General features: G+C 37.9%; 2 pseudogenes across 1 annotated transcript; both read left to right on the top strand.

Annotated features, from left to right (window-relative positions):
* The first annotated feature begins 1,912 nt into the window (after positions 1–1,912).
* On the top strand, positions 1,913–3,719 carry LOC145609513 (uncharacterized; annotated as a pseudogene).
* A 3,214-nt stretch (positions 3,720–6,933) lies between these two features.
* LOC145609199 (S-adenosyl-L-methionine:benzoic acid/salicylic acid carboxyl methyltransferase 3-like) lies at positions 6,934–9,719 on the top strand (annotated as a pseudogene). Its single transcript, XR_014105986.1, has 4 exons — positions 6,934–7,020; positions 7,598–8,015; positions 8,677–8,934; positions 9,256–9,719. The product of XR_014105986.1 is annotated as an S-adenosyl-L-methionine:benzoic acid/salicylic acid carboxyl methyltransferase 3-like (transcript).
* Positions 9,720–12,141: the final 2,422 nt, after the last annotated feature.

The following is a 12,141-nucleotide window of genomic DNA, read 5'->3' on the forward strand; positions in this document are numbered from 1 at the left end:
CTTATGTGAATATTGATATACTACCTCCGGTTCATTTTACTTGCAACAATTTCCATTTTGGGGTGGTTCATATTACTTGCAACAAAACTTTTTTTTTCCTTATTTAGTAACTTTTGGGCTGTAATTTGACATATATGCCCTTACTTTTTCTCTTAAACACTCTTATTAAATTACAAATCTGATTTCATTAAATTAAACCTCAAGCTTAATTAATTTAACTCTCACCCCTTTAATTTTCTCTCTCCTCCTCCGACCCCCTTTTCATGGTGGCTTCGTGGTGTTAAAAGCGGTGGGGGCTTCAGATCGGCGACGTGGGTTGGGTTCGTGGGTTGCAGATTGGCGGCGTCGTGGGTTTGGTTTTGTGGGTAGGTTTCGTGGTTTCAGATCGTCGGTTTCAAATCGGCGACGTGTGGGTTTGGTTTTGTGGGTTGGTTTCAGATCGGCGACGTGTGGGTTTCGTGGGTTTGGTTTTGTGGGTAGGTTTCGTGGGTTTGGTTTTGTGGGTGGGTTTCGTGGTTGCTGGGTGCGTGAGGGGCGGTGGTGGTGGGTTTCGTGGTTGAAGATTGGCGACGTGTGGGTTTCATGGGTTTGGTTTTGTGGGTGGGTTTCGTGGTTGCTGGGTGCGTGAGAGGCGGTGGTGGTGGGTTTGTAGGGTTGCTGGGTTCGTGGGGTGGTGGTGGTGGTGGTGGTGGTTTGTCGGCGGTGTTGGGTTCAGTCTAGGTGGTGGTGGATGGTTTCAGTGATGCTGGGTGGTGGTGTAGTGGTGGGTGGTTTGGGTGATGCTTGGTGGTGTCAGTAGTGGTGGTGGTTTTAATTTAATTAAGGTTTTTTTTTTTAGGTTGGATTAATAGTTAAGCATATACCCTTATTTTTTCATAATCATGCTTTCAATCTTTTTCCTTGGTTTGCGTAAAGTTGTCCTTTGTTGCGACTAAAATGAACCGGAGGTAGTATTTTAGTATTGCAACCGCTTCTTTTGCCAAACACTCATACTATCAACCGTTACTTTGACAGCTGACCTCTACCCACTAGTATTGACAGCTACTCGTTACCTTAACAGCTACCCGCTACTCGACCGCTAAAAGCTATCCGCTACCGTTACTTTTGCCAAACAGGACCTACAACTAACCATAAATATAGATCCAAGTTCTATTTCAAGCTCTTTAATCATGCCTTACATTGTATTGTAAATTGGTAATTTTGACACATTTACTAACCGTAGAACGACTTTCTTGTGGATCTCACAAATTATCGGTCTCACTTTTCACACTAGTAGGATAAATTGTACGTACTCCCTTCATCATCTCTTTTGTTAGCTTTTTGCCCCATAGAATTTTGCACACTTTACTAAATTTTCGTTGTTTTGAGCTTACGAGACAAGATTGTGTTCATTATATGTAACCAGGTCACAATGTTTGTTTTCTAATGAAAAATAAAGTGCATGGTAATATTTTTTTGACAATTATTATTGCTGAAGTTTCAACTGTTAATTAACTGGCCGCTTGAAATGACTCTTTTGTGTACTTGTTTATGATGAATTAATCACTCAAGAGGGTGAAAAGGGAGACTAGTTATGTAAGGACTTGTCAACAAACATGTTTTTTTTTTCTTTTTTTCTTTTATTTTGTTGTTTCTAGTTGTTAAGATATATTAGTTGTTAATATATCTTTGACTTTGTATATAAGTTTCCTAGTTTGTAGCTGTGAATATTTTGATGTATATCTCTTAGCATAATTAGTGGCTTGATTAGAGCATGTAATTTGTATATATTCATAGTCAATGGAATGCAATTCTCACGGAAAAGATTTCTTTTATGGTATCAGTTGCTTAGGGTTATTCCGCTGCACCCTAACTAAATTTTCCGCCCTCTTCTTCCTTCTTCTCATCTCATCTCTTCTCTGTTTCTCTATCTATGGGGGATTCAAAGACCTCGTATCACCCCGCTCTCACCGTGAATAACATCAAGACATCCATTCCGGTGGTTCTTACTCTTGATAACTCACAATACTCTACTTGGGCGGAACTCTTTAAAATTCACGCTCGTTCTCACCGGGTTCTACACCATATTATCCCTCCCCTAACCAATGATAAGGCGAAGGAAACACCTCCTCTTACTGACGAAGAAAAGGAGTGGTGGTCTACATTAGATGCTGCCGTAATCTCGTGGATTTACTCCACTATTTCTGGTGATCTCTTGGAGACAATTATGGAACCCGATGCTACGACAATGGAGGCTTGGAATCGGTTGCGTGATATATTCCAAGACAATCAAAACTCTCGTGCTGTAACTCTTGAACAAGAATTTTCCTCTACCAAAATGGAGGATTTTCCAAACGCATCAGCTTACTGTCAAAGACTCAAGGGTCTTTCCGATCAGTTGCGCAATGTTGGAGCTCCGGTGGACAATAAAAGACTTGTTCTCCAGTTGGTTTCGGGTCTCACCGAACCGTATAATGGTGTTGCTACCCTTATCCGTCAAAGCTCTCCCTACCTCAATTTTACCAAGCCCGATCCATGCTTACCTTGGAGGAGGCGGGCTTGGCAAAACGGGCAGCAATGGCTTCGGGTTCTGCTTCCGCTTTGGTGGCGTCCTCTCGCGATGGTGATTTGGGTTCGGATAGCTCGGGTAATACTCGCGGAAAGGGCAAAAATCATAAGAAAAATTCTGGGAAAAAGGGGCAGAACAGTGGTGGCCGTGGTCCGGCCGCCGGAGGTGGTCAGAATTCCGGCGCTGGGGGTGGTAACCGTGGCGGCAGTCAGCAGCAGCAACAATGGGGCGTGGCTCCGTTTTGGCAGCAGCAAGCTAACCCACCTTGGGGTTGGCCGTGGGCTGCTCCCCCTTGCCCTTTTCCAACCCAAGGTTGGGCTAGGCCTCAAGGCCCATCAAGGTAGCAGCAAGGAGTTCTTGGTCCACGACCTCAACAACAAGCATATGCAGCCTCTCAATCTCCTTCTTATATTCCAACTGATTTGGAGTCGGATTTCCACACCATGTCTCTACAGTAGCCCGATCCTTCGTGGTACATGGATACCGGTGCTACTTCTCATATGAATCCACCAACGGTAATCTCTCGTCTTATTTTAATTTGAGCAATCATCATAATGGTATTGTTGTTGGCAGTGGTCATACTATTCCAATTCGTGGTTGTGGAAATACTACTTTGCCATCCCCTAATCCTCTATTGTCTCTCTCTAATGTCCTACATGCCCGAAAACTCATTAAAAATCTAATTTCTGTTCGTAGATTTACCACTGATAATTGTGTGTCTGTTGAGTTTGACCCTTATGGTTTTTCTAAGAAGGACTATCGGGCGGGGATGCCCATAATGAGATGTGATAGCCAAGGGGACCTTTATCCACTCACTACCACTTCCTCACGCTCTTCTCCATCAACCTTTATGGCCTTAGCCTCTTCTTTTTGGCATGATAGATTGGGACATCCGGGAGCTTCTATTTTAAAGACTCTTAGTAATAATAAAAGCATTGAATGTACTCACTCCTCTAGTTCTAGTGTTTGTCATTCATGTGTACTTGGAAAACATATTAAATTGCCATTTGTTTCTTCTATTTCTACTACTACTATGCCTTTTGATATTGTTCATAGTGATCTTTGGTCATCACCCGTTTTGAGTTCATCGGGTCACCGTTATTATATGGCCCCCGTTATTATATGCTTATTTTGGATGATTTTTCGAAATTTTTGTGGACATTTCCTTTAGCTAAGAAATCGGATGTTTTTGATAAAGTCTTAGCATTTCAAGCATTAATATGAACCCAATTTGACCGACCTATTAAAACATTTCAATGTGATAATGGGAGGGAATATGATAACGGACTTTTTGGGCTATGTGTGAGTCTAATGGGATGTCATTTCGTCTTTCATGTCCACATACCTCGTCTCAAAATGGGAAAGCCGAGAGAAAAATAAGGTCATTGAACAATATTATTCGCACACTTCTTGCACATGCCTCTTTACCTCCATCTTTTTGGCATCATGCGTTACAAATGGCTACTTATCTTCATAATATAATTCCAAGTAAGTTACTCGAGTCTAAGTCTCCTCTAGAGGTTCTATATCAAAGAAAGCCGTCTTATTCTCATTTACGTGTCTTTGGTTGCTTGTGTTACCCCCTTTTCTCGTCCACTACTATTCATAAACTTCAACCTCGTTCTACACCTTGTGTTTTCTTGGGGTGTCCGTCTAATCATAGGGGTTACAAGTGTTATGATTTATCTTCTCGTAAGATTTTCATAAGCTGACATGTTGTGTTTGATGAATCGGTTTTCCATTTTCTAAGTTGCATACACCCTCTTCTCACACATATGATTTTTTGGATGAAGGACTTCATCCTTCTATCATTCACCAAATGCAGCTTCCTTCTCCACCGTTTGGGCAGCCCACTACTGCAGCCCAAACATCTCCTGGGCCAGCTACACCTACGAGCCCAGCTCACCGTCTCCCTCCTCTTCCTCTTTCTGGGCCGCGTGCTCCTTCCCCCCCTCTAAGCCCACACCGCAGCCCACCTCTCTCTCCCATTTCTCCTCCTTCCTTGGGCGCTGATGTTGGGCAGAATAGGCCTCTGGTGGACCGTGGGCCTGTTCAATCAGCCACGGCCAACTCACGGCCTACCCACTCAGCAAACCCAATTCCTCCCCCTAGCCCACATGTTCATAATCCAACTCCATCTATTCCTTCTCCTATTACCACGAGAAGCAAAAATGGGATTTTTAAACCAAATCTGAAGTATAAAAATTTCAACACTATGGTTTCTAATGTTACGAAATCCCCTCTCCTTCGTAACCCCATTTCTGCTCTTCGTGACCCGAATTGAAAAATGGCAATGAATGATGAATTTAATGCTCTTATTAAAAATAAGACGTGGGAGTTGGTGCCCCGTCCGCCTAATGTTAATGTTATTCGTTCTATGTGGATTTTTACTCATAAGGTGAAATCTGACGGTTCTTTTGAGAGGCATAAAGCCCGTCTTGTAGGTGATGGCAAAACACAACAGGTTGGCATTGATTGTGGGGAGACTTTTAGTCCGGTGGTGAAACCGGCTACTATCCGTACTGTTCTTAGCCTTGCTTTATCTAAAGCTTGGTCAATCCATCAGCTTGATGTTAAGAACACATTTCTGCATGGTAAGCTTGAGGAAATGGTCTATATGCATCAACCCCTTGGGTACCGTGATAAAACTCACCCTAATTATGTGTGTTTATTACGGGGCTCATTATATGGTCTTAAGCAGGCACCCCGGGCGTGGTATAAGAGGTTTGCAGATTATGTTGCTTCTATTGGTTTCACTAATAGTAAGAGTGACAATTCCCTATTTATTTATCGTCAGGGGAACAATGTGGCTTATTTGCTTTTACATGTTGATGACATTATTCTTACTGTTTCTTCTGATTCTCTGCGGCGTTCTATTATGTCCCTTATTAGCTCAGAATTTTCCTTGAAGGATTTGGGTCAGCTTAATTATTTTCTTGGCATAGCAGTGACAAAACATAAGGGTGGATTATTTTTGTCGCAACGCAAATATGCAGAGGAAATTATTGACCGAGCAGGGATGGCTTCGTGCAAACCTTCGGCTACACCCGTTGAGGTCAAACCGAAGGACAGTTCTACAGGTTCTCCTTGTACCGATCCTACATTGTATCGCAGTCTTGCAGGAGCCTTGCAGTATCTTACCTTTACTAGACCAGATATATCATATGCGGTCCAACAGGTTTAATTACATATGCATGATCCGAAAGAGAGTCATATGGCGGCTCTCAAACGAGTCATTCGGTATGTCCAGGGCACTATTGAGAATGGTTTGCATCTGTATCCGTCCTCTATTTCATCTCTTGTGTCATATACAGATGCTGATTGGGCTGGGTGTTCGGATACTAGACGCTCCACATCCGGATATTGGGTGTATTTGGGTGATAGTTTGATTTCTTGGTCCTCGAAACGGCAACCGACTCTATCTAAATCTAGTGCCGAGGCAGAGTACAGGGGCGTTGCTAATGTGGTTTCTGAGTCATGTTGGCTTCGAAACTTACTTTTGGAGTTACATTGTCCGATTAAAAAGACAACATTGGTGTATTGTGACAATGTGAGTGCTATTTATCTTTCTGGCAATCCGGTGCATCATCAACGAACAAAGCATATAGAGATGGACATTTTGTTTGTTCGGGAAAAGGTAGCACGTGGTGAGGTGCGTGTTCTTCATGTTTCTTTTAGGCACCAAATTGCAGATATTTTTACAAAGGGGCTCCCTCGTGTACTTTTTGAAGATTTCAAGGATAGTCTAAGTGTTCGTCCTCCTCCCGCTTAGACTATGGGGGTGTGTTAAGATATATTAGTTGTTAATTAATATATCTTTAACTTTGTATATATTAGTTTCCTAGTTTGTAGCTGTGAATATTTTGATGTATATCTCTTAGCATAATTAGTGGCTTGATTAGAGCATGTAATTTGTATATATTCATAGTCAATGGAATGCAATTCTCACGGAAAAGATTTCTTTCACTAGTTATATAGGCCTTGGCTTATATGTATGTCACTTGTATCGAGTACATTTAGTCAATCTAATAAAGTTTAATATTGATGTGATATACACCATACTTGTATTAGGTACATGTCACATAATTATAATTATCATCATACCTCATATAGTCCAATCCAAAATTAAATTGGATCATTATTTTGGCAACCTTTGAATTCATACGTGTTCAATTTGTTTACGTAAACTTTCAATTCAAGTTGTTTAATTTGACAAAGATTATTCAAATTGATTATATTTATTATAGGTAAGAACAAAAAAAAGGTAAATTGATATAATATATATAGACTAAAAGGAAAACATACCTCAAGGAAAGTATATAAATCCTTAAGAAAACTAACGAAGTATAAACATACAAGTACATTAAAAAATCTAGAGCGAGAGGATGGTGAAGGAAACTGAGGTAATGCAGGTGCTTCGTATGAAGGAAGGGATTGATGGAAGCAGTTATTCAAACACCGCGTTAACGGCGGTAATTTCTTTGACAATAATCTTGATAGGAATAACATTACTTCGTTTGTAATTACTATTGTCGTTCATTCTCATTTTACTTGTTTCATTCGATTATTATCTGTTATAATTTGGATCGGAGCAAAATAAATTGAGATATTTTTTTAAAAAAATGGCCGATTGTCATTGAATTTTATGAATTAAGAACATTATTACATCAATCATTTATTCATTTGGTGAGTAAAATAATAATCCTATGTGTAAAAAGATAGACCCAACTCAACCTAAACCATAAACCAATGGTTGAATCTCAATTTTTTATATTCTATCACGATCCTTCATATCAGATCCCTTGAACTTGAAATGTGGTTGCAGTATAGGTTTTCTCATACCATACTCAACACTAATTATTCTTTTTGAATGGAGGGGTGAATGATATTTGAACCCGTATGGCCGTATGACCTTACTGGCACGTGGACTTATGTATTCCATATGCAAAGATTGTAACACTATGGATACGGATAATATGAGTACATTTTATTTGACCAAGTATCACTAACTAGTGATTGTATTATTTCATGTTATTATTGTTTTTGCAGAGGCAGATACTATCAATGTCAAAATCCAAGAGAGAAAATGTCATAAGGGAGTTCTATTGTATGGAACATCCAACAACCTTATGCATAGCTAGCAGACTTGGGTTGTTCTTCTTCCGAGCAAAACTGCTTGAGCGGCGTGGTCTATGGGCTCATAGAGACAGTTGATAAGGCTCGTCGAGAACTCGGACATGGCGGCATTCAAGAGTACCATATTTGCTTGAATGATCTTCCAGGGAATGATTTTAACGGTCTGTTGAGGTCAGTAACAAGTTTTGAGGATAAGCTTAAGCAAGAAATGGGAGATGATTATGGACATTGCTTTGTTAATGGTGTTCCCGGATCTTTCTATGGTAGACTTTTTCCTACCAATAGTTTGCATTTTGTGCACTCCTCCACTAGCCTTCACTGGCTATCTCAGGTGATTTATCCCTTTTTTTAATAGTTTGTCACATTTTTTTTTGTTTGGGGGGGGGGGGGGGGGGGACGGTTGGGGGACCGAACATAAAAACATTGTTAGACCAGGTCAATTCAACCAAAAAACTTAAGCTAATAGTTTAACAAAGTGAAATTTGTCAATTTGGTTTAAGTGGCAAGATTAGATCATCTTCTTATTGATAGGTTAGCGAACTGCAGTTTTGTAGGTAACATAATTTCATACGTAGTATTTAAATTTGTGTGGTTTAAGGCCCCTAAATGGTTAAGACGGCCTTGCTAATAGGTGAAGTCTAATAAAATATCACGTACATCTCTTCACATGCATGAGAGCTTGTTTGGCTTAAAATTTGGATATAGCTTGAGCCTCTTATACTCAGCACGAAAGAAATTCTAGGCCACTTAATAGGAGGATGGATGTGATTTGAACACCTTTTTTTGGTTGAAATTCAGAATTGATTTATATATTCTATCAAACATAATTCGAAAGAATTTATATTGATCTGTTATTGGACGCACCCAGTATTGGATTAAAAAAATAAGTGTCACACAAATTGAGTACCTTTAAGAGACGAATGAAGTCTTCGATTTGTATTGATTTGATTGCTAAACTTGTACTTACGGCTTGAAAGTTTGATTGTTTGTAGGTACCGGAAGGGATAGAAGAGAATAAGAGAAACATTTACATGTCAAAAACAAGCCCTGAAAAAGTGATTAGTAGCTACTATGAGCAATTTACAAAAGACTTTTCGATGTTCTTGCATTGTCGTTCCAAGGAAGTGGTAGTTGGAGGAAAAATGGTTCTAACTTTATTAGGAAGACAGAACAATGAAACATGTTATAGCAAGGAATCTGCTTACATGTGGGACCATCTTGCTAAGGTTCTCAATGATATGGTTTCTGAGGTAATTAAATACATATTCACCCTTCTTTTTTAAATATTAAGCAACAATTAATTAATTAATTAGGATATATAACTATTTGTACGTGTTATAGTAGCTTAATTATTCATCGGCATCATGCAATCAATTTTATGTAGAGGTGTCAATTCGCATATCTGGGTCTCGTTCAGTTGGATTGAATCGGGTTGAATCTATTTTAAATTCGAGTTATGCTAAATTATTATATCCATGGGAGTTGAAATATGAATCGGGTTTTTGTAGGGTTTGAGTTGGTCGGATTAGGTTTTGACACTTCTAATTTTATGTAACATATATATTGTGCAGGGTTACATAGAAGAAGAGAAACTAAACACATTCAACATTCCCATTTATACACCATCACCCTCGGAACTCAAGTATCTGGTGGCTAAGGAAGGATCTTTTGCTCTGAATGAAGTTCATACCTTCAAATTAAAGTGGTTAGTTGGGATTCAAATGATGATCATAAGGTTGGTAGCTCAATTGACAGTACAAGTCGCAATGATACTATGAATTTACAAGCATCATGTATGAGAGCCGTGGCTGAAACCTTAATCAGTAGTCATTTTGGGGAAACAATCATTGACGAGGTTTTTCGAAGATTTAAAGAAATTGTTCTTGCCTTATTGGCCAAAGAGAAGACTATCGTAACTAATGTTACTATTTCCTTGACAAGAAGGGGACGAGTTTGACGACTTATATGTATACTTTTAGGAGCTCTTTTACTCGTGCTTTTGAATAATTGACTTGGTTGTTGCATTAATATAATAAAAAGGAATGTGGTGAACATGTTATTGCACGTTATATGTATCCCCTATTTTTTTTTCCCTTATGATTACCTTAAAATACAAGAAAATAAATAAATAAATATAATGCAAATGGTTAAATTAGTTGCATTATTAAGAATGCATGGTACTCCACTATGTCACAATAATGGGCATAGGATATTGGCATTTTGTAGGGTTATAAAAAGGAAACCAAGCCATAGTATAGGAGCTCCGATTAATTAAAAGAAAAATTCACTTTCTTATTATAGCAGAAAAATTACAACGATGAAGACAAAGAAATTTGTTGAGGTTCTCCTCCTTACCGTTGCCATTATTGTGATATGGTGGCCGTCACTGGACCTGAATTATAATTTTCGACTCCGGAATGACAACGCCAGAGACGGACCACCGGTAATTTTTGGTAGGCCCAAAGGAAAAGCATGAAGGATTGAAGAACCATTTGTTACATACTTACATGGTACATTGTGTCATTATATGAACGTACTGTGCTATACGAGATCTTCCGTGGTCTATTCTATTTTGCGTTACCTAGTTCCGCCTTATTGTTGTTTTTATTGTTATTGTTATTACTAGTATTATTTGATGTTATCCTTGAGCTTTTCATCACTTGTTTGTTTTTATATTACATGTGCACGTCAATTTTCTCATCTTTATTTTATCTTGTCTCATCTTATATAAACTACTCGTATACAACATAAATATGTCCTTTTTATATTTATTTTATTATATTTTTAATCGATACGTATATATACACTTGTGTAACACGTTATTTAACTAGTTAGTTTGATAAGATTAATGATTCAATGGACCAATTAATAAAAATTAATTAAAATCAATATGACACGCTAACTTATATGGCCCTATTTTGTTCCAACTAATTAATTAACCTTGCCTTACTTATGATCAACTCTACTATTAGCTTAGGTTGTATATGAATTATTTGCCTCATACAAACGACCCAACATGGGCTCGGGGTTGAAGTTCAAGGGCGATATATGCACCGTAATGTAAGCTAGTTGCGAGTTCCGGGCACCATGTGGTTCCCAATTGGGGCCGGGTTCGAGGGCAACTATCCCGAAATTATTTGTGACACACCTTCATGACATACACTTTGAGGGAGAGGTTTGTTTTTTTTTTTTTTTATTTGTGACACATCTTCATGACATACACTTTGAGGAAGTGATTAGGTTATGTAAATGGACAAATTAATCAAAATAATTATATACATTGTACCTAACCCTTCTCTATACTATTCTTAGCTTGGTGTTAGAATTATATTAATAAAAAAAAGTCATAACTTGCTTACCTATTCTAATCAACTCCCAAAAAAAGTGCCCAAGTATCGTATGTATTGCAAGTACTACCTTCGTTTTTTTTAGTTGGCATCGTTTGACTTTTACACTATTCACACACTTCACTTTGACTCGCTTTTGTGATTTATAAATACGATAAAATATAGTTGTTTGGGATCTTGTTTGAATCATCTCAATGTATATTTTATTAATATCCCCTTTTTATAATTTTACAATGTTAATAATTAGAGATATTAAGCGTTAAAAACATATGTTGGCAAACATGATAATAGAAATGTGTTAGCTAAAAAAAAAAAAAACAGAGGCAGTAGAGTATAAGAAAACAAAAGAAGTACTATATCTTAAGATTAATTAATACTCTTAATATATACGAAGTACATATTATTAGTAAACCGCGTACAATTTTATGCTCATGTATCGACCCTTCATAGGTACCGGAGGAAGTATATATATATTGTTGCCAACTTGCCATGTTATTTGTAAAGCACGTGCAATTGTATCCTCAAAAATCACATAGAGTACAATGATTGTTTCAACTAACTTATACTCCCTCCGTCCCCAAATGATAGTCCCTTATGGGCAAAAATCACGGGAATTAAGAAACTTAAATAAAAGTAGTAAAATTACATTAAAAAGATAAATTTACATTGGGTATGTAAAATAGTAGAGAGAGAAAGTAATAAAAGTACATTGGAAAACAAAATTTATATAGGAAAGATAAATTTGCACAAATATTGTTGTAATTAGAGAGAATTTTGATAAAAAAATTGATATTAATGGTACTTGAAAAAAGCAAATGGGATTATCATTTTGGGACTAAAAATAAGCCATAAGGGACTATCATTTGGGGACGGAGGGAGTATATACTGTTGCCATGTTTTAATAGTTAAAAAGCATAAAATTACTTTTTGTTTATGATAGATATTATAGGATTATTATAATATTTGTCGCAGAGTAGGATATATTTGTATATATTTGTGATATAGTTTGTATTCTTATCGTACTAGGTTTCCTAACATGATTAGGACTAGTATTGTAACACTATATATATTATTCAATGGTACACACTCCAACCCAAGGAGTTTTCCCTA

The sequence above is a fragment of the Chenopodium album genome, chromosome 23 (genome assembly GCF_948465745.1).
Source record: "Chenopodium album chromosome 23, dcCheAlbu1.1, whole genome shotgun sequence".
NCBI classification, from domain to species: Eukaryota; Viridiplantae; Streptophyta; class Magnoliopsida; order Caryophyllales; family Amaranthaceae; genus Chenopodium; species Chenopodium album.